The sequence below is a fragment of the Scophthalmus maximus genome, chromosome 21, assembly GCF_022379125.1.
Source record: "Scophthalmus maximus strain ysfricsl-2021 chromosome 21, ASM2237912v1, whole genome shotgun sequence".
NCBI lineage: Eukaryota > Metazoa > Chordata > Actinopteri > Pleuronectiformes > Scophthalmidae > Scophthalmus > Scophthalmus maximus.
In genome coordinates, this window is record NC_061535.1 from 13,476,830 (window position 1) to 13,500,007 (window position 23,178).

Genomic DNA, 23,178 nt, shown 5'->3' on the forward strand with positions numbered 1-23,178 from the left:
AATACCACTTTTATTAAATGACATAACCCAAAGGCGGTCGACAGAAGACAACCTCAAGATCGTCTAACAATCACGACCCGGCATTCCCTCAACTTCCCCTTTCGCCAAGTAGACACCTGAGGATCATCATCTCTTTCTTCTTGCCTTGCGAGCAAAGAAATGACTTTGTTTTAGGGCTACAGACAAAACAAAATGTCTACGAGGCCAAAGAGTCCAAGAAAATACAGAGCTAAACCGAAATTACAATTGCACTCCACACTGTAACCCTCTGTCTCTCCAATGGACACACACACATGAAGGGAAAGAAACACAACAGACATAACTCTCCAACCTTGTAGTTCAATTTTCTTCTCTGGTTTTTCTTTCCCAATACACTTGTGGGTAATTAAAAGTAATAAGCAGCAGGTTTTTAAACACAGATTAGGGCCTGAAGGTAATTAGGTCCATTGCAGTAATGACTCCCACCGAGTCGTGTGGGCAGGCTGGTGTGTCAGTCACCCCCCCCCCCTTCCCACAACGTCTCCCAAAGTCAACAGCAACTTGTCCTTCCAGCACGCCACCCTCCCAAACGCCATCTGTCTTCGCCCTCAGCTTTGATTAGCGCAACAAACCCCCAAAACGCGGCTCTGCCGAGGCGAAAGGTTCTTCTCCGAGACGACGAAGGGCCACTGATGGGTTCATCTCCTCGTGTTTGCGTGCCGAGTTAAAGGACCTTAATTATATTTGTCGAGGAGGAGTTCATCCTCGTTTTTTTTTTCGTTTTCCTCCGGCTGCAAATTAGAAAAACACGGCCGCTCTCGTCGTCCCCACTATATGTTGTTTGGCTGCTTGACGAGCGCCGGGTGGAGGAAAAGGAGAGATGTCCCATCTGTTGTGTGTTTTTAACGGCTGAATTGAGCTCTCATCATACGAGCACGGAGCGGACAGCGTCCATCTGCTGGCAACTGCAGGAGGAAGGAAAGGGAGAAAAAAAGGACAAGTTTTTCAACTTGCACCATCATCTTCATCATCGTCATCTCGCTCCACTCTGAACGCAGCGCTGCCGCAAAAAGCATCCAGGGAGGGGGGCCGCCTCAAAAGTAAAGACCGCCCAATTCGTAATGATTCATTATCGATTGATGAGTCCTTTCCCAACGTAATCGATTAGTTGTTAGGGTCGATACAATGTAATGTACGAGAGTAGGCAAATTGTCAGGATTGTCTGGGTAACAGGCGAAAACCAGCTGATATTTCATTCATTAGGATATGAAATATTCACTGGAAATATCAGTAAATATTTGACTTTTTTGCTCACATCACTTAAAAGGTCATTTATCAAACATATTGTTGAGTAATTGGAGTTTCAAAACTTTTTTTTTCATAAATAAAATTGTATGAACGTATACAAAAAGGTCTATTAGTTCTTTCCCCTCATATTTAGGGGAAACATATAAAATATTTACTGGAATCAGTCATAGTTGGCATTTTTGCTCTATTATCAACTTAAAAAGTCATTAATCAAACATATTGCTGAGTAACTTCAGTTTCAGAATTTCTTTTTGTCTGAACGTATACAAGACGGCCTATTTGCTTCCTCATATTAGGGTCTGGGGGAAATCAGTGTGATGGTAATAATATAAAAATGTCATTATATGGTTATTCCGGTTGGGGGACTTGTTTCGCCCACAAAAAAAATTGTCACCCTAAAAACACATGAATTAAATTTGCCGTTAAATGAAAAACAAGACGAGCAATAAATCCTCAATTTTTTAAGAAGCGCATTTGGCTTAATAAATGACTGCAATGATGAATTAGTGGTAAATGAATTGTTGATGAATTTCAACTAATCAATGAAGAGACTAATCACCGCGGCACCACTTGGGCGAGCCTCTAATGCCGGTGGGATCGAAGTGCCGAACGGAGCGAGGGCAGAAGAGACGAGGTGGATTCTGGGGGGGGGGGGGGATGTGCCGCCTCAGTGTGCAAGTTAAGAACAAGCCGGTGATGCAGGCGGCAGAGGCGAAGTGGAGAGACAAGTCGTGGGAAAAGTGTGAGAGGAATGTACAGTACAGTGCAGTATGTTGTGTGGGCGGCCCAGTCGTGATTTCACGCTCACGTTGTTTGATTTTTTGACATCGATAGACACCTTTAAAATCTAAAACTACTCATCTTTTTCGAGAGGCCGTGTTTCTCGCCACCCCCCCAGAAAAAAGTGAGAATCACGACTTTCTCAATCCCGTCGAACTGAGATTAGGATTCTCTCACGAATCCCTCTAAAATCACCAGCCGAGGTTTTCCTCCATCGTTACGTCATGTTATTCTTATTTGTGTTATCATTCCACTGTATTATTTTAACAGATTGCTAACAGAGATATGAGATTCAAAACTTTATTTTTTGGCTCCGTGTGCCTGTGCAGAGGCGGGCTTCATGTAAGTTTTCATGTAAAGAGTAAGTTAACACTGAATCCACTTTTTTTCTGTTTTGTTGGACCCTTCACCACTGGAAATTGAGCAGTGCTGCAATCAACTGCTTTCATGTCAATTCATTTACTAGTCATTTCCTGATTCATCGATTATATTGTGATAAATTTCCCCATCTACGACTGTTTGGATCTAACGGTAATAGAATGGCGGCTGGCCGTGTTCCAGGAGCCGTTAACAGCCATAACACGAGATATGGTCACTTTGACTTGTTTATGAACTTATAAATACGCTTGTAAATGTGACTTTATGATATGTGGCCTCTGAGGTATTGGACTCTGTTGGCCAGCGAAGGACTGGCTGACTCACTGATGTAGATAGATCCTTTTGTGTAGTTTGACTCTGTCTCGTGTTCGTTCTTGTGTGTAGGTGTGCTGTGCTTAGTTTGGACTAATAGAGTATCATGAATGACATTTATCCGCCAATCACAAGTTCCCAATGCCTTCGAAAAGTCATTGTAAATCCCCAACATATTCAGTTTACTATCATGAAACGGTGAATTGTTGCCTAAGAATGAATTTACACAAATGCTGAATTGTGAAAATGACTTTTCGAATCAGAAAATCTGTGAAAACAAGTGCTGTTGCAACTTATTCAAAGTATAAGACCTGGAAATTGGGAGGAAAACTACCTGAATCATGAAAGATTAAAGGGAAATGAACTCTTAATGGTGTTGAGTGTTTGCCGTTGTATAGTTGAAAAGAAAATCCATCTGTTTTTTGACCCTCTGGACAAAATCAGGAATTTGTGTGTGTCTCGGAGTCCAGTCTGTTGATGTCAAAATGAAAAATCTATTGTCTGCTCATATATATAAAGTCTGGTCAGCGTTGTGCTGAAAATAACGATACCAAACATTGAGAAGGTCAAACATTTTTTTGTCTACGACAGAACACCAAGTTGAACAGTTGAGCACTTGGTTAAATACTATAGATCCACCACCTAATGCAAATACAACACTAGGAGCGTCATTTAAGCTTCATGGTTCATGGTCATGACACTAGTTTTGGTACCAACTGCGTTTCCGAATCCAAAGTGGTAAAAGAATATATATATATATATATATATATATATATATATATATATATATATATATATATCAGGTCAACTCTTGTTGATTTTTAACAAAACTCAGCATTGACATCGTCCTTTTGCCCCCCACCCCTCCTGCAGCCCGCCTCTCCTCCACCTCAGACGTGTGAATCAGCTGGGTCCCCCCCCCCCCCCCCCGTCCAACCTCGCCCCCCATATCACTCATACCAATCGTTGGCATGGTCCAATCAACATCTCGCTCACATTTCCACATCTCCAGCGATGCACGTGAAGCCTGAGGAGATCTGACAGGCCCACAGAACACACACACACACACACACACACACACACACACACACACACACACACACACACACACACACACACACACACACACACACACACACACACACACACACACACACACACACACACACACACACACACACAACCTCTGTGGCAGAAGGAGCGAGATGTGATAACCGGCATGAACGTCACAAGGATGTGAGGATGAATATGTTATAAAGTTGTTAATGAGTCAGTTAGGACTGTACAAAGTTTGTTTTTTTTATCAGTGCAACACACCACTGAGCCCAGGTGAATATGAAACACAGGCTTCTTCCTTGAAGAACGCTGCAGCCTCCCGAATGTGACCACGAGGCATCTCCTCCTCCTCCTCCTCCTCCTCCTCCTCTTCCTCCACCGCCGCCGCCGCCCCGGCGCTTTTAAAGCAGAGAACAAACTCAAATACTCTGAGGCAGCCTCCAGGATCCCGGGGCAGGAAACGCACAGCGATTACATAATGACGGTTCATCCTTAAGAGCTATTTAAAAAAAAAAGAAGAAAAAAAAAGTAGTCTGAGCAAACACTCACACAAATGTGACATGGGAAATCCAACCGCTCCCCCTAATAGCGCATTAACTATTCATGCAGCATATTGGCAATCAAATGGCTTCGTTTTCACGACTCGCAAAGACATTCCTTCCCAGAAATAAGCAGATATGAGGAATATTCATATCCACATCCCACTGCTGCAGCATTTTCCCCTCTTCTCACGTAACAGACTGTTCTTTTTTCTTCTTCCTCCTGCTACGTCACACGTCAAGGGCTCGCAAGGAGTCTGGGGAAGTGTAATGTTCCCAGGTTCGACGTGTAGCTCGATCTATTTCTCATAAATGACACGTATCTTTTGGGGGGGGGGGGGGGGGGGGGGGGGGGGGGGAATATAAATAATATTCCAAACCATTGTGTTTTTAACCGATTCATGGGGAAAATCATGACATTTACGGGGGTTTTTAACGAGGCGCGCTCCATCATCCGTCGTGTCTTCTCCCCCCGAATTCAAAATGTGCCGGGGGAGGAAATGCTGCGGTCTCCATAAAAAAAATGCCCGGCCTCGAACAAACCTCCCCCTTTTTTCTTTTTTCGTAATGCTGGGTGTTCTTTGAGGGGATGCCTCGCCGCCCATTCGTCACTGCCAGTGAGGGCAGCAGATGAATCATCCTAATGGTGCTCTCTCGCCCATACTGAAGACACCCAGAGTGCAAAGTAACAAGCGCCGTGATTCAGACTGCTCCCGTGTCCCACGGTGAGCACGGGAAAAGGCAAAGTATGCCGCATGACGGCGAGTTAAAAGTGCAGCATTGGAAATTGGACATTGCTTTTGACCGTAGGTGTTTGATGAGCTCGCCGTGCACTTTAGTTCTTGACAGGTGAAACGCGTCCCGAGGTGTCATCAGTTCCAGATTGATAACCATGCGCGTCGACGACGCCTACCTGGCTGATGAGCTCATGGGAAACACCCTGTGGCTCTCCACCACGTGTCATTACTGTCTGTCTGGCAGCCTGTTCAAAATCAATGCGACCATATGGTGTGTAAGGCCTTGATCAGGCTGCCAGCTCCAAGCGGTTCTTTTTTCTTTTTGGTCAGAGAGGGGGTATATCCAGATTGTCCCCAGATTGATTTCTGTTGAAAGTCTGGACAGCCAAAAACACAAAAAAATAGGATTCGCAAATCAGATCCAAAGCACGTTCGGAGACGGTGTGAAGCGCCGTCCCGTTCGGATCTGTGAAGAATGCGTGCGAGTCCCAACGCTGTGTCTTTTAAAGAATCCAAGAGAGTAAAAAGAAATGGTTCCAGTTTATCGTTTTCAGAGAAACGCCCTTCAAACGTCTTTCCTCGCCATATGGCGCGACTAGATAGCAAAATGTGCTGAGTATGGAATCGTTGGATGTTGGAAGAAATGTCCACATTCAAAGACAATATTGCTTCTTTTTGGAGTCTTGACAAAATGATCGCCTCTTCTATGGCGATGAACCTGATGGTGACGGATACACTTCAGCAGGGCTGCAACTAACGATTATTCTCTTCATTAACCGATTAGTTGTTTGGTCCATAAAATGTCGTAAAATTGTTAAAAATGTTGATTGTGTTTCCCAAATCCCAAGATGATGTTTAGTTTTGTCCACACACCAAATATATTTCGTTTACTGTCACGGAGGAGCAAAGAAACCAGAAAATATTCATATTTGAGAAGCTGAAATCAGAGAATTTTATTACTTCCTTATTAAAATAGTTGGGGATTAATTTAGTAATCGGTTGACTGATGGAGCTCTACACTTCAGCGATAATAACAAAAAATAGTCACGTTAACAAATAAATACAATAGCAGACAAGTTCCACAGCGAGACCAATGTAAAAACACTAGAATGTCACTAGAAAATATTTAATGCAGTTAATCAGTTTATCTGGTCATATGGGACAAACAATATTAAAGGTGCATGCAGGGGAATATCATAAATGATAAGAGATGTCATTAACATTGAATATTACAATTTTAAATGTCAAGACGCAGATTAATTTTTTTCGCTGCGGGAGAAACTATGCTTTTTCTTCCTGGACGCACTTGTGGCGACTAGGGTCCGATTGTTGCGTCTCGCTGGCACCGGCGGCCGTACGTTGTCAGCGACGGGTTGTTCCGCTGTAGATTAGACGAGCAGCAACGCCAGTGGTTTGAAGTGGCGATGTGAGAAAATTTCCGATGAGGTTGTGTTTCTTTTTGTCGCGAAGGCGGTGGGAAAGCAAATCATTTTCAGACACGATTTTGTGGCTTCTGGAATTGATTTTGTTTTTTTCAATCAATAGTTGACTTTCACAAGGGGGTGCTGTTTATACACCATATAACCAGCCAATCAGCTCACACTAGTGGTTTTCTCTTTTTGAATTATATGTTTAATGGTGTGTGTGTGTGTGTGTGTGTGTGTGTGTGTGTGTGTGTGTGTGTGTGTGCACGTCCCCATCATGTCTGATAAGACATTTTAACGACAAAATTCGATGCATCGTTCATCTGTTAGCGCCACACAATAAAACCCCTGTGCTGCGTGAGAAGCGGGGGATTATTTCACCTTCACCTGCTTCCTGGATTTTGGGAGAAATAGCCGGCATTGGCACTGATGAGGCTTTTCACTCAGAGCTGTAATTCTGTCTTCAAAAACTTAAATTGTCGGTCTCGGTCTGCAGACACGGCCGGTGAATGACCAGCTCTTTGTGGAGAGACTATTAATGTTTGGAAGAAAAGCTATGATTTATCTTTTTGAATGGCCCTTTGACGGCACTGTTGGGACAACAACCCACTGTTCTGTCTAGACTGCTAGTGATACGTTATGCCAGCCATCACCCTGGAGTTAGAGATGTAAATCATACAATTTTTTCCTGATACCTGATTCCAAAACCTGGACTTGAATAATAACTCATATAACATATTCTAATAGCTGTATGCTACAAACCCTGTGGAAGTGATGCTTGCTATCATTGCAAAGATGGCAGATGCACACAGAGAACTAGAAGTTGTAGTTTAACAGGAATAACTGAAAAAGAACACAAAAAAATAAATCTAGGAATAAACAACAATTACATCCTTTATATAGCTGTTAAAGTGCAGCCACAGCTTATGAAAATGAAATATGTTTTGGTCTGTATATTTTACAGTAACAGTATAAAACAACAATAAGGTTTTCTGGTGTGAAATATTCACAAATTGCTGATATCTCTCGAGCTCTGGCTAACGCCGCGCTACAGGAAATCACTTCATCTTTGCCGCTTAAAAAAAACAACAGTGCTTGTAATTGGCGGTAGAGCACAACTGCTGTTTTTGGAGTGGCCAAAAAGAAGAAGTTATTTCTTCCAGGAGAAGAAAATTGCAGTTTTATCTCATCACTTTAAAAGCCCGGCCGATGTCGATATTAGGGAGTACAAGATTTGAGATACTGATACAGCGGCTGATATATATATATATATATATATATATATATATATATATTAATCTGTCAATGGTTCCCAAGATGTAGTTATCAAACCTTTCCGCCAAAGAAATGTAATTGAGGCTTGATATTTTAGTTTAACCCTCAAATTTCAACCAAATATATAGAACTTAAAATGAAAAAATAAACATAATTTATTTTAGTAAAACTTAAATGCACATTTATTTTCCTGCATTGTTTATTCTGCACTGTCAAAAGATTTCATATCGGTAAACATAAGCGCTGATACCGATATGTCTGGGAAAGGTTCATATTGGTCGGGCCCTGTTTTAAAAACGTGGCATCGGATGGATACGTAGATTTGCGTACTTGCCAATTGTGAATTGGCAGTTGAGTATCTGAGGTATTTCCGATACTGCTATTGGAACATCTCTGTCGAAACCATTCCAAAATTGGCCTTTCAGAATCCAAAGAGAAGTGTGGTAAGTTTTTCACAACAACAATGTGTGGTCTACGACGTAGCCCGGTCTGACAAAACGAATGACTTGCTTGACACGTCTGCTCAGCTCCAAGCGAGCTGTGACGAGTGACTGATCATTGCGCTGTGTTTCACAGTCGAGTTGACACAACACTCGGGGGCATATAGGGTTTGCGTGACTGGTGTCGAAATCAGGGATTCCACTGATCAGCATATGAACAGTTTGGCCTTTCATGCACTTGCTGTGGTCGTCTGCGTCGTCCACTGACGCTCACACACTGGCGCCTGTAAGTGAAACGGACCGTTTTTCCCCCCCTGAATGTTTCTCTTTATTGAGATTAATAAGGGTGTAATTAGCTCGGTGCCCTTTTCAAACGGGAAAACATCCACCGGCCCTGGACAAACACGCATACCATTATATCACAGAGCGCCTCTGAAAGGCTTGCGGAGCCTCGTCTTTGTGCCTTTCCAGAACATCTGCAGGTTCACTCTGGATCCCTGCCAGGCTTCTGCGTTTATGTTGGGGGCACCGAACTCCACGTCGTTGGTCGAAGGGAAAGTCGACAAGTCACTGATGCAAGAAGGAACAGGAAGTGAAAAAACTTCCCATAGGTGAAATCATTTTGTCTTTTAATTGATCCGAGTTTGTAGCAAATCTAATTATAATTGTTTGGCCTAAACAATCTGACCAGGGGATTACCCAGACGATTAATCGTTCCCAATTCATCAAGCATGTGTCGTTTTCTCTTTGGGTGAGACTGACTCAGGCCAAAGGCCGAAGGCCTTTAGCAAAAACTGTTCAAATAAGCTATTCCAGACTATTCCACTTGTCAAATTTTAAATCTTATAACCAGAACAATCAAGTTCTTGCACCTTCAACTATTGGGTTTCTTTTGGAACTCTTCCTGCTGTAACAACGTCCACGGAGGCGCTGCTAGTCAAAAAAGGCCTGTCACGATAACTACTTTTTGTTGCACGATATATTGTCCCAGAATTAAATGCGATAAAAAATATTACCCTCATTTTAAGACCATTTTTAGGAGACTGAATCACGTGAGCTTGCTTGTTGCGTATGCCAGTCCAACACGATTCAGCTTGTATTGATGAAAAGTCGATCACGTAATTATCGTGACAGGCCTAAGTTGTGACATTCAACTGGCTTTAAGTAGTTGCGAGGATTGAAATGGAAAGTTTAGGTTCAGTAATCATGTGATTCTCCATCCTTGTACATTAACGATGGGTAAAAGTGACTGCTAATGGCTTGTAAGTGGGAATCATTTCCCACTTTTAAGAGTTGACGTGATGGGTTTCCAGCAGGGGGACCAATGAGGCTGATGAAGCCTTCAGAGCATTTTCATGCAGGTCTGTTATGCATCTTACATAATTGTATGTCAATTAAAGTCCTCATGCTCTCCAGTCTGGTGCTGTAACTAAATTATACCGTTCATGCGACAGCTGATGGATTGTTTAAATCGAAGAGAAATACCAAACGTTTGCTTATTCAAAGCTTCTCACGTGAAGATGGATTTTCCCCCTCGATAAATGGATTTTGGGGAACATTGTGGCGGACATGTAATTCACCAATCATGAGATAAATATGACAGATCGACTGATAGATGGAGATAACCGTTGTAGTTGCCTCATCCTGTCCACTGGTTTAAACCGAGGGAATGTTATATGGACGACTCCACAACGTCCCCAGGCCCCAATTAAACGGGGAAAACATCAAAACGTATCCCTCGGCACAGCTTTTCCGATCATGCATGTCGAATAATGTTTACATGTCGTCTGCATCGATAACCAGAGGCCCCGTACAGTTCACCATAATCCTGTAGCAGAGCCACACCGTCTAATGTTCAGCAACATAACAGCTTTTCTTCAACGCACTGTAGCCCGACAACATGCCACTGAATCACACGACACTTGACATCTTTCTCTTAAAACATTTTGCAAACACATCAGGAGAGGCCATCACCTTGCAGAAAAAAAAATGCAACGCTTGTTGAGACTGACAGCTCCACAGTTCTCCCCTTGTGCTCACCAGAAGCCAATCACAGCAACATTAACAGGGACAGCTGAGCATCTGGCACTTGGCACAACGCATCTCTGCGCTCGCGCGCACAACCACACACACACACACACACACACACACTGTCAAAGCATTTCAGGGAATGAAATGAATGAGTCTTTCACTCCAATGAAAACTGCGCCTATGTGTTGGGTTTTTTGTTTTAGATTTGGAGCTGCGATGGGGAAGGGCTGCAGTCAGTGCGTGGACTCTTGTTTCCTGCAGTGCGCGTAAATTTCAGTCTGTGGCTTTTACACTTGGTGCGGCACACACACGCACGCACACACACACACACACACGCAGCAGAGAGGGATCGGATGTATATAGAGCCTCCAACTCCCACTCCCGGTGCAGAAACCTGCCCGTTCGTTGAAAACTCCATCGGGGCGCAGGAGAGCCACGACATACCCCCCGGGAGACGAGGCGGAGGGAGGCGCGCCGGTGCCAAATGCGCTCGTTATGGCCAAATAAAAACATAAATATACATTTTTAAAAATGAGAGAGAGAACGTGCGCGCACTTCCACTTCGCCTCCTCTCGTGTCTGTGTGTCTTTCCGCCAATTTTTACGCGCACACAACCCAACTCGCCCCTTGCACGCGCCCCGCTCACGCGCACAAGACTCCTGTACCAGTTGTGTCAAACACACAACTCGGCGGCAGGCGCAGACGAGCCACACGCGCACAAGCCCGCGCACACGCACAGGTACAAAATGAAGAAGAAGAGAAAAAGAACTTACGCGCGCGATGCGCAAAGCCGAGCGAGAACTAACTTGTCTCGTCTCACCTGTCCTCGTGCACCGCCGTGAACGGACGTGACTGTTGATCAGCGGCTGGAAAGACGCACATATGTTGGACTTTGTTCCTCCTCCTCATCATCATCCTCTCCTCTCCCTCCTATAGTTCCATCTCTCTCGTTTCAGTTTCCTCTCCCAGCCGCTGTCATCCTCTCCGGGGCTGAGCTGGACTGCGCGGCGCTGCCGAAGAGCCGATACTCACTCACCCCCCCCCCCCCCCCCCCCCCCCCCCCCCCCGCCCCCACCACCACCAACACCACCACCACCACCACCTCGCTTCCTCCCCCCCGTGTGCGCGCGCGGATCGACAGGCCGAGCCGAGCCGAGCCCCGGTGCGTGTGCGCGGATCTCTCCGCCGACACTTTCAGCAGCATCCTCCTCTCCTCCAATCCTGCCCGGCTACTGCGGCGGCTCAGGCCCGACGGAGGCAGCGGATTGGCCGGTTCTCAGATCAATCCTCGGCTCCCAGGCTTCGGACCGGCCTCCCTGTGCACCCACCCCCCCCATCCCTCCACCCCTCCTCTCCATTATCTCCCTCTCCCTCTCCTCCTCCTCCTCCTCCCCTGCTCCTGTCTTTCTCTGTTAACACGTGATTATATAAGATAGTGATCAGGGAGCAATATGTTATCCCCATCTAATTGTCTTACACACACATTCAGAAGCAAACACCGTCTACCTCGCCCGCCCCCCACCGACTGTCCCAGTAGGATATGGAGCATCAGTGTCTGTGTGAAGAAAACCTGACGTGGAATTTATCATTAATTAACCTTAAAAGTCAGACGGAGTGTTTGCCCGTTTGAGCGCACAGGGACTCCGGCTTGAACTCCACACAGCAAATTGCACAGATATTCAGATCTGATACTGTAAACCTGAAATGAAACTTGGACATGAGTGTTTCAATCCCTTACAGCCTCAAGCGTGAAGCTAAAACTTTTGTTTCTCCATCTCAAGGTCTCTCGTGAGCTTCAAATGCGGCTGTAATGAACGCTACTATGTAATGAACGCTACTATGCTTTTGAGAATAAAATAAAACGTTGAATATGAGCGATTTGTATTCGCGGTTCAAGACGCCTCTATTTCCGTCGTCTCTGGTGGCGTCATGTGGGTCGAGGGGGTCAAATTTAACAAGCCGGAAAACAAAGGAAATAACATCGGCATGTGTTTGGACCTAAGCAGCAATGTTTAAAAAAAACCAAAATCCGGATCGTGAAATAATGCATTTTGTGTTTGAGTAAACCCAAAAATAATTGGGGCCCAGACATTTCACATCCTAAAAAAAACCACGTTTTTTTATTCAAGCGTATCTCCGTATTATCATCTCTCCAGACGTCGGTGACCGTACGATTCATGGAAAGTGGATTCACGGCCTTAAAGATATTCAGAGATAGTCGTACAGTTTTTCTTATTTTTTTTTGTAATATTTGAGGTGTCTTTCAAGAGTCAGGAAGAGGTGAGTGTTACTTTCATCCTCCAGAATCTTAATGGCGCCACCGGCTGCCAATTACTCCCAGTGAGTTAAAGAGGAGGCGGGAGCGAGAGAGGGGAGGTCAACATCTGAGCGGCGGGATTTTGATACCGTACCGATTTCAAGAAGTTTAATTGTGGTGGTCTTTTCCTTTCGCCCGAGTATACGGCTTTCAGACGGGTTTTGGAAGGCATTTCTTTTCTCCTTCTTTCGTCTATTAAGTTTGAAATAAAATTGGGTGCATCAGCAGTCGGCTGTTGACGTGCGGAACTGATGACGTTTGCTTTCTGAAAAAAAACACACTTTTCCTTCCCCAAGTGTTGACACACCATGGTGTCAGTGACAGCCTATATATGTGTGTATATATATATATATATATATATATATATATATATATATATATGTATATATATAATATGCAGGTTTTGCTACAGAAATACAGAAAATATAATTGCAAAAAAACGTTTCTTATATTTCTCTGATGATCTCTAGTAGATACTCACACTCAACTTTTTTTGGGGGGGTGGGGGAAGTACTGAATTCTTTTTTTGTCAACTCCAATTGCGCACGTCGTAGTGTTCACATGTCCCTGGTGCTTCGAGACACGGTGAATTTCACAAGTCTCTCTCTCTCTCTCTCTAACCTCCTCGCCACTTCTCGGCTCGGTGACACCGCTTGGTTTTCAAAACGCAGCCACCTTCTGCAACCAGCACTTCTCCGCCTGGCTGCTCCGCCTTTTCCTTGCTCCCCGAGCCCAATTACACTGTTTGGAAACTCGTCTTTGGCAGGGCGCTCTCTATTTTTTGGACTCTTTGCCTCATCCGCTTCCTTTTGTTGTTTTGTTTCTGTCTATCAATTAGTCAGTCAGTCAGTCAGTCACTCTCTTTCTACCTCTCACACACACACACACACACACACACACACACACACACACACACTCACCATCGCTCAGGTTACCCTGGGGCCAGCTGTTGAGTCTGCCTATTCAGCCATGCTTTTGCTCTCTCTGGATCCAAAGGGAAACTTGATGAATAATGAACAGAGCAGTGAAAGGGGCTGGGGGGGGGGGGGGGGGTTGAAGCGATGGGCAGCGAGAGAGAGAGAGAGAGAGAGCGAGAGCGAGGCCCCTTCAGGACCAGGACGCGGCGGCGAGATGGAGGGAGGGCAACTTGTTAGTGTTCACCCATCAATTAGGCCGCAGAGGAGACATGAAGAGAGCGGAGGGTGATGCGTCACAGGCGAGGATGGGGGGGGGGGGGGGGGGGGAGAGGAGGGGGAGGAGGAGGAGAGGGAGGAGGAGAGGGAGGTCTATAAACTAAAGTGTGCTCGCTAAGGAGACAGATTAGGCATCGGAGGCGAGCGGCAGGATGAGAGTCAGAGGGATGCGGACGTGGAGAGGCAGGGGTCTCACTTCATGTATCATCCGGGGAACCAGTTTCCTGCCGCCAAACACAACTGTGTCTCACACCGTTGGGAGTTAGCATGCAACGGCAAGAACGCCGCCAAGGACGTGCACAGAAGTATCGACGTGCGTTTTCATTCTCGGCACCGGAAGAAAAACAGAATCGCACCTTCTGAGATTCAGGCTTTTTTTTTTTAACATAACTGCCGGATGTCGATGCTCGACATCATTCTGTCTAAGAAGTGGGTGCGGCGCAAAGGGAAATGACTGGTTAGGAAGACGATGATCGAAGGAACGTTGGCTCTTCTTAAATGAGCTCGTCTATTCTTAACCCTCCCTGTAGCAAAACCACCGGTGACACGTGCATATACTTCAACTTTACTCCAAAACAATGTGAGATAGTTACAGAATCATGTACCATCAACATTTTGTTTTTGCTAAATGTGGCGAAGAAGAGTTTTCTTGCTTTGGTTTTTTTCGTTCCGTCCAAGAGAGTTTTCATGGCGGTGCACGCTCTCCGATTTTCTTTCTCTCACCAACGCAGAAAGATCATTGTTAAATCTGTAATACGAGCCCCGGCCTTGGCCGAGCGAGGCTCGGGTGATAGTTCTGCTTAATGCTGACTGATGACGCCGGCTGCGTCCAGTGGCAAACTGCCCCGTCGGGAGCGCCGGGGGCTTTTTTGTTCCCAGTGGCCTGAAAATGAGCAGTGAACTTGACCAGTAATGATGAACCAAAGTGGGAACGAGCGGGAACCTCTTACTGTACCTCCCGTGGGTTTGACGGCGTACCTCGCTGAGCCGCCGTACGTTCGTCCACAGTGTCGATGCTGCAGCTGCTGCCGGCAACAGAGAGAGAGAGAGAGAGAGAGAGAGAGAGAGAGACTTTAAATCATGTTTTACAACTTCTTCACGTTACTGTATATAATTATGACTGATGACATTGCATTTCTTGTGTCACTATATTCTAAACATGTGGCCTCCATCTACTCCTGTAATAATATGCATTTGCTGAAATACGTCAAAGAAAAATACTCATAATAAAACATATCATGTCATTTTCATTTTCACATTTTTAGAAATTTAGATAATTTTCGGACATGTTCCGATACCGATCCCAGAATCAGAAATGCAACAAGTCCTCCACCTCATCCGATGAACTGTGTCGTATGTGGTACAAACGATCAAGTCGTGCATTTCATAAAATAGCACATCTAGCCTAGCTAGGCTCTAGTAAAGAAAATCCTCGCTGATATTTACGAAACGTGAATCGCTTTAGAATCGCTTCCTGCCCCTTTTTTTTAAATACACAAACTTGACGGACTCACCAGGTCCACCGCTGACCTCTAGTGGCCGCGCGCATAACTACCGCTAGAGGTCTGCGATCTTTGAAACCTACGCCGTAATACGCTGCTTCAAAACACTTTCTGAATCTGGTCGATTTTGTTGAAGGACAGTTTTTGGTTGGTAGCAAACCGCTGTTAAAAATACTTTAGTTGTTCTGATTTAAAATACGCTGGTATCGGGTCGGGATTCGGTATCGGCCGCTACGGAAAAATCCAGGTTTTGGAATCAGAAAGGTAAAAAATGGAGCATCTCTAATAATTTTGCTAATTGATATCCTTTAACATCAAAAATGTATTAATTAGCAGCCTGATGTTTTGTGCGAGGTTATCCCGAGATGGAGTTGAATTCCCTGCCTGCCTTATCGTTTCAGTCCGCTCCTGGATGTGTCCAGTGTTCTCTCTACGTCAGTGTGCAAATGTCATTTCTTGCCTGTGGTGACCGGCTATGTGATGCATATAGGCTGTTTATCTATACTCTGAACAGACATATCCGATGTCCTGAGGCAAAAGTGTGTGTGTGTGTGTGTGTGTGTGTCAGACAGCGGAAACATCCTGTGTAGGAAGAAGACAAAGCCCTTGCAGTAATGGCCGACGTCCTTCTGTGACTGCATTACATTCGGCTCCTGTTCACCTTTCTCGTTCGTTTTTTTTCTTCTCCGATAGCTAAAGGGGTCGAGATAAAGAAAATAATAACATACGTCATGAATTTCTCAACGATTTGGGACAACTGGTCACGAAAAAAGGTCATAAACCTGCTTTTTATTCCCCACTGAGGGTTTATTAATGAAGGCCTGGAGAACGGCCCTCCTTGTCGCGCACGAGTGCGAGACTCTGTCAACCGAAATGCGTCCTCTCCCTGACAACGGGCGGCGCGGTGCTTCAAGGGGTTACTCCGCCATCGATCCGAAGGGGCCATTTCTCCGCATGATGTCCGTTTTGCCTTGACGGGCGTTTAATGACAGGTCAGTAAAGCATTTCGCCGGGGGGGGGGGCTAATTGCTGGAAGAGGCCTTTTTTAACGATACCCTGAGATTACAATGTGTCCCGTGGACAAGGTTGAAAGCGATTGACTTGAGAGGACAATTCTTTTGTAGCAGATATCCACCGCGGGTGGCCGAGGTTTGTCCTTTTTGGGGTTTTTAAAGGCACAAGCTGGTTGTGTGCACCTGCCCCACACACATACGAGACATTTGGTCAATTAATCACAGCTAAGCAGAACTGAGGGATTATGTGCGCTTGACTGAATCTCATTTCAAGCTGCCGGTTTTTGCGGTGGGCGTGTGCACGGCAAACCGCCGCGGACACAAGACAAATGGCGGAGGCATTCGGGCTCCGCCGCCGCCGCCGCCCCGCTGGGAGACTTTGGTATCAAGCCGGGGACAGGACTGGAAGTTTGTTCGCCCGCCCCGCAAACACAATGTAATTTGTGTGTGCGGTTGATGAGCGTCGAGGTTACGCCGCGCCCCCGCCATTAAAAATCCATATAGCACTCTCCCCCCGTCCGCGGAGACGACTGCGAGTAGCGCCATCCCTCGGCACTTACGCAGCCGAGACAAATCGCTGCTCGGGGAATCAAACCAACACTCGCCTCCCGCTGCCGACTCTTCAGCACACACTGTTCGACTCGTTAGGATGCATCAAGCGTCGCGCCGAGGAACACGCAGCACTCTCAGACTCTCATGCACAATGGTTCACGTGCGGTCGATCCCTCTCGGTTAGGAACATTTTTGCAGTTAACATTTTTTTGGGGACATTGGAGTAAAAGGTAAAGAGGATTAACAGAATCCTTAACAAAAGGGAAGCGGGCATTTTCGGGTTTTGGAGCGGTAAACTTCCTATTTCACCTTTCCCGACCAAATGAAAACTTTATGTTCTCATTCATTATGTATCCGCAAGGTCTGATTTACAATCCAAACAGAGGCTCTTGGCTGCATGAGGAGCAGGAGGAGGAGGGGGAAATGTCAGGACTCAATCTGTTTAACACAAGGGGGGGGGGGGGGGGGGTGAAGCTTATTAACAGCCAGCACATGACGGAAATGATGAAACCATTAGACAGTCTGACAGTAACTGCAAAATATCACACCTGATGGGACACATTAGCTGTACATCTTGAAACAAAGCAATTGAAAGAACAGGATGAAGGAAAAAACTGACTTTAAAAGCCCACAGTTAATTTGCGCCCATGCATCGAGTGGGACCATGCGGCGACGGAAAACAGGAAGTGGCGAGTGAACAGCGAGAAACCGTCGAGAGTTATAATTCCTAATGGGCCGAGCGCACTTTGACGGGGTGGCGGAGCGGCCGCCGATGAAGACAAGAGCTGCAATTACAGAAGTGGGTCGACACCTTTAGGTGGACGGAAAAATCTCTTTTTAAATGAACTGCTGATTTCTTATTCATAAATATGAGCTCTTTCTCTTCGTAAGAAAATGATGAAAAAACGTGTGTCCGGAAAAAGTCCATGCGCTGCCAACTTGGCATCAGCAACACTCCCTACAAACTTTGTGTGGTCCGACCATATAATATTAAAAAAAACTTCCAGTAAACATAATCCATTTCCTTCAAAAACCACGGTAGCCAAAAACCATTTAGTATATGCTGCATGAATATTATTTTTCAGGACACAAGGGTGAAAACACATTTCCACCAAGAGTCGAAGGTGGTGATTTTAAATTGCTTGTTTTTTGGTTTTTTTTGGTCCAAACCAACAGTCACAAAAAAAATCAAACAATATTCCATTTTTAAAAAGTTAAATAAACTAGAGACACAAAAATCCTCACTTTTGAGAAGCTGGAACGGGCAAATATTACGCAGTTTTTGCATTGTAGCTTACGCAAAAATGAATATCCGATGACTTCAAAGATAGTAGACAGCCGGCGGGACTCTGAAAAACAAGTGACGCATTATGATTCATTTATATTGAAGAGGCACAGTGCATTTGCTCGAGTGTTGTTTCTACCAAGCAGATGAAACACACAACAAGGAGAGGAAACGGAGACTAGTGACGGTTTACAGTGACCTTGAAAATTGTTCTAATGCACAATAAGTCGGGCCCCAGCGCACTCGTCCCCATCATACCTCGAGGCTTAACCCACGGGGTCAAAGTTCTCCCCCGTAGGACACTCGGAAACACTATGACAACCTTGATGCGAGAGAACAGCACATATTCCCTGAACGGCAGTTTTTTCATCCTCCTTCTTCACCTCATCCAGAGGGACGGACGGACAAAGGGCGGCTTCTCGCATCCTGTTAAGCTCCATTCGTGAAGACGTTGTCAAGAATTGACATTTTGCTATTTTCATCCACAATGAGGGGGCGGCTCCGGCTGCATGTCTGCACATTGAGCGAGATGCGGAGATCATTACCAAATGGCAGGAGCGCGAATCGGAGATGAAAATCTATGGTCGCAGTTCAGTGTTCTGCATCGTATGTTCATAGATCCGGTGAGATAAAATGTTAATACTGCAGGACTTGCTGAACAAGGTACAGGTGCGACCAGCCTTCGCGGCCTTGGTTTTAAAGCACGGGCAAAATGGTTTTCCCCATTTTGTGCAAGAACTTTACACAGAACGCCCAAGCTGAGCACCACCAAACACAATTTGGAATGAACCTGATTCCCAACTGAGGGACAGTTCTTACCAGGGGGCCTATCGGACTCATGCGTTTGTGACTGAAGGGAAGTGAATCCCTGCAGCCCGTTTTCTTTTTACTTTTATCCCCACTCGTTACCCCAAATTATTATAAAACCATCGTAAAAATCATTGTTAATGTTTATAGAGGAATTATCCAGCACTGCTAATATGTGATGATAAAACAATACGAGAAACTTTGAGAGGGGCAAAAAAAAAAAAAAGGATTTTTGATATGTAAAGTACAATTTAAAATTCAGTACTTTCACTTATGAAAACTAAAGTTACCAAAGCAAAACTGGACATACCCTTTTACGACTTGGGCCTTTTTTTGACCTGATTTCTTGCAGACCAAATGTGTGCGTGCACACGGGTTAGGGGGGATCAATCAGATGCTCCCGAACGGCCGACGGACAATTGAATTAATGTCTGACATGTCAAAGTTTTTTTGGCTGCCGGTCTTCTGGCTCTCGTACAGTTGAAGCACAGTCATGAGTGTTTCTGCCTCGGAAGCAAACAAACATCGACTTCTTCTTCTTCGAGCACAGCCGGACCGATCCAGAGGGGCCATGGGTACGTATGGCGGGAGCACATAGGTAATCGTGAGCTTTGGCTTTCCGCCGCAGACGATTTACTCGTACTGCGTTATTTGGAACAACAACATTTCTAAAACCAGTGTATTACAATTCGGTAAATATAACTTCCCTTCAGTGGGACCAATCTGAATTTCTATTGTCTTTTAACAAACGTGTTGGTTCAATTGTTTTTGGGCTACTTACTCGTGAATGAAAGGTCACATTGTTATTTCTGTAACAACCCTTAGCCATTGATTCGTGTGGGGGGAACTGGGTTTTTTCCAGTTCCAGTTTCTGTCTGACAAGACTGAAATGTAGCTGAGGATGAATTATTTAACATTTCACGGTGCGGTGTACACACACCATTCGACCAGGTTACCGTCGTGTGCAGCATGTGTGGGTGACGACTCGCTCTCGCCGCAGTTGCGCTGACATGGGAGCGAACGGTGGCGGATAATGAAATTATAACAGCACGTCACAAACCATACACGCTCGGCGGGGTTAATGCCGGAGTCTCTCCAGCACTGTGTGCTCCCGCCTCTGGCAGCGCCCCGAGGATCCTTGTCCTGCCACGCATACGGATCTCAGTCGTGGTCCCGTTGTAACCAATCAGGAGTCTCGTCTCACACCGGAGACACTCGGCAAATGGAAAACTGGCACGGACTTTTGCGGGGACGAACCAAACTCTGGGAAGTTTTAGACGGCGCGGCGGGGCTTCGATTCACTGAACTAAACCAAAAAGAGACAGATGTGTCATAAAGCACTGTTTACAACAAAATCTTAGCCGTGGCATTGCCGCATCATAAAAGTTTCTTCACTTCTAAATGTTTTGGAAAAGCACAAAGAAACGGTGTCATTTAATTGGCAAGATACGGCGGAAAAGTATCTTCATATCTTTGCAAAACCGTGGCCTCGACTTTTTTCTGATGAGGAGATCATATTTCATACGGACACGAATGGACTTTTGAGATTTTGAATTATGTATCACATGTAATTGTTATCTACAAATGAAACAGTATGTGTACAAGTGGCTGCTTGGAGCTCCTTTACACCTCCATCCTCTCAAATAATGTGGGTCGAGTTGAGTTTTCTTTCTTTCCTTTAGGTGCGTCACCTTCAAAAAAAAGAAATCCCACTCAAGGACTTCCCTGAGCTCCGGGCGGACTGTTGACACGGTGCAGTAGTTATTGGAGTAATGATGGAATTGGACAAACTTGCCGTTTTGTGCGAGAGGACTCAGTCACTTTCCTCTGAAGTCACAGACCGCGGCAGCGAATGGCACAAAACTCAAGTACAGGTGTTTTGTCGTCGTAGATCAGCATCCCAAATGAAAATGAAATGGCCCCCTGCGTTTAAATACTATTAATAAAAAAGTACGCTTGTTTATTATTATTGTCGTTTTATGGCTGCCCGTGACTCACTTTTGCCCTTTGAATCATTAATGGGATCGATACTGGGCCCGGGCCGCCGCAGCAGCAGATGAAATCCGAGTGGGGAACTTTAATATCACGGGCAGGGCGCGGAGACCGCAAGGCATGGAGTCGTCCATAACGAGAGCCGAATGAGAGACTGCGTGGCGTACGACGGTTTACATCTGATGCATTAAGAAAAAGGATGCGGCAGGAGACGTTCGGGCTTTGGGGTCAACCAACCTCGTGGGGGAGCCGAGGGTAGTGGGTATCCGTGACACGGCTCAGGCCGAGCTCGCTCAGGAGTGAGACCAGGGCAGAAAAGAGCATCTCTGACCACACTTGCTCATGATGAGCCCGACAAGGAATCGTGCATCGGAAGTTTGGAAATCACCGTCCTCGGAATCGTGTCATAAATTAACACCCAGTTGAAGTTGTGAAGGCGACAGATTTACACACTGAGACTTACTTCTTTACACGGCTCCGCCGAGGACGAGCGGAGTTATTCATCGCTTGACACACGGTACATAAAATGTACACAATAAAAAATAAAAATAAGCATGTCGTCAGATTATTGTGATTCATTCTTTGTAGGTACGGACGATGCACAGACGTGCGACGCGAAATTCGTGTCATTGGCTTGAGTCGTAATGTTGACGCGATGACGCGAAAGCCAACGAGCTCTTGAGATCCTCCAGGCGCCACTGAAGGTCCGCGTCTCACCAGGGGGCGGCTGTGGCGTGGCTCCAAGACGTGGAGCGGGCCGTCCGCTAACCGGAAGGGGTCGATGGTTCGATTTCCCCGGCTCACGTGACCCTAAATCTGCTGCACGAATGATGTGTGATAGAGAAAGGCACTGAAGAGAGAAGCGCTGTGTCTGAATGGGGGAATGTGACTTGTCAGTAGGACAAGAGAGGCGCCGTAGACATAGATCTATTCACATCACTGTTGCTTTTCCTTTTTCATACTTTTTCATATCTGCCACGCTCAAATCAAATAAATACAAAACACCGCTCAATGTGGACGCCGCCTTCCATTTCATGATGGAATGACGGGGGCGCGGCGGCAAATAGTCCAAGACCCTTAGATGTGTTTACACATCTTCCAGACGCCCAGCAGGGGAGAGGGACGGATCTTCAGGGACGCGGTGCAGCAATATTTATAGACGGACTTAGTGGAGAATCACGGGTCAAAGGGTTTTGGCTCTCCGGCAGACGGTGTTGGCCACAGGCTCCGTCTGCAGTTCGGCTCTACAGGACTGCACGGCAACCCTTGATAGAAATATAAGATCGGTGGACTTAGATGTTGTATTGCAGTTTACATTATATATATATATATATACATATATTCACACTTTATTTTAACATTTTTTTCTGGCCGGGAACATAGATTATCTTTACAAAGTGCGGAGAAGTTCTGATTGTTAGACACCGGATCGCAGGGACCCGACATTCACTCGACTGCATTATACTAATTATCCCATTACGATGCTATTTGCTTTCCACCGAGGTGGTGGAAAATGCAGCGATTAGTGCTTCGTGAAGGATAACCACTGTGCGACGTAAGCACTCCGAAGCTTTTAGTGGGTGTTATATACAACATCAAGAAGAAAAAAAATTGAAGGTAACATTAAGTGACAGATGAAATTGCAATCTCTTCTCAGGATGGCAGGGCGGGATTTGTAACATTCAAGGGGACCAATTAGAATAATGTCCTTTTGCCGCTGAAGTCCTACATGAGCGCTAAAAGAACCGCGGGTCATTTTTAATATCCTTTACACGCTCTCAGATGGTTAAACACTGTTTTAGTTCAAAGGCGTCGCCGCGGCATCGCGGGCACATGCTCCGATTGTTGGTATTGGCTTTAAAGAGCTTCACTCTCATTATGCTCGAGTCCAGCGAGCGTTTGATGAAACGCGAAGTGACAGGCGTGTGTTTTCTTGCAGCAGCGCCACATTGAACCGTCTGAAAGGGGACTCGCTCGCCGTCGAGGCCGAGGAGGAAGGCGCCCCGACGGCCCCCCCGGACAGAACTGTTTAGCGGAAATCGACACTGTCAGATGTCATTCGCGCGAGGCGACGGCAGCACCTGCGCCACTCGCATTGTCTCAGGACTCCGAGAGCATTGGGGGAAATGCTGGTGACAGAACACGATCACACGCAGCATCGCGAGGCAACGGCGGAAATGAAAATCACTGGATTCCCTTCGGCAGACTGGAAGAGCCACGAGTTTCATGTAATGTCAAAAATGCAGCCGTGCGGACAA

The 23,178-nt window shown here is 45.7% G+C and overlaps 1 protein-coding gene across 2 annotated transcripts in view; it reads right to left on the reverse strand.

Moving 5' to 3' along the window:
* Nucleotides 1–11,312, reverse strand: part of LOC118291471 (cadherin-18) — a 74,979-nt gene extending 63,667 nt beyond the window's left edge. The window contains exon 1 of one of the 2 annotated variants that reach the window (XM_035619758.2): nt 11,080–11,312. The gene's annotated coding sequence lies outside the window, so the exon portion shown is untranslated. Of the gene's footprint in view, nt 1–11,032 lie in introns of both variants that reach the window. The other variant, XM_035619759.2, reaches the window with a different exon arrangement.
* Between the last annotated feature and the right edge of the window lie 11,866 nt (nt 11,313–23,178).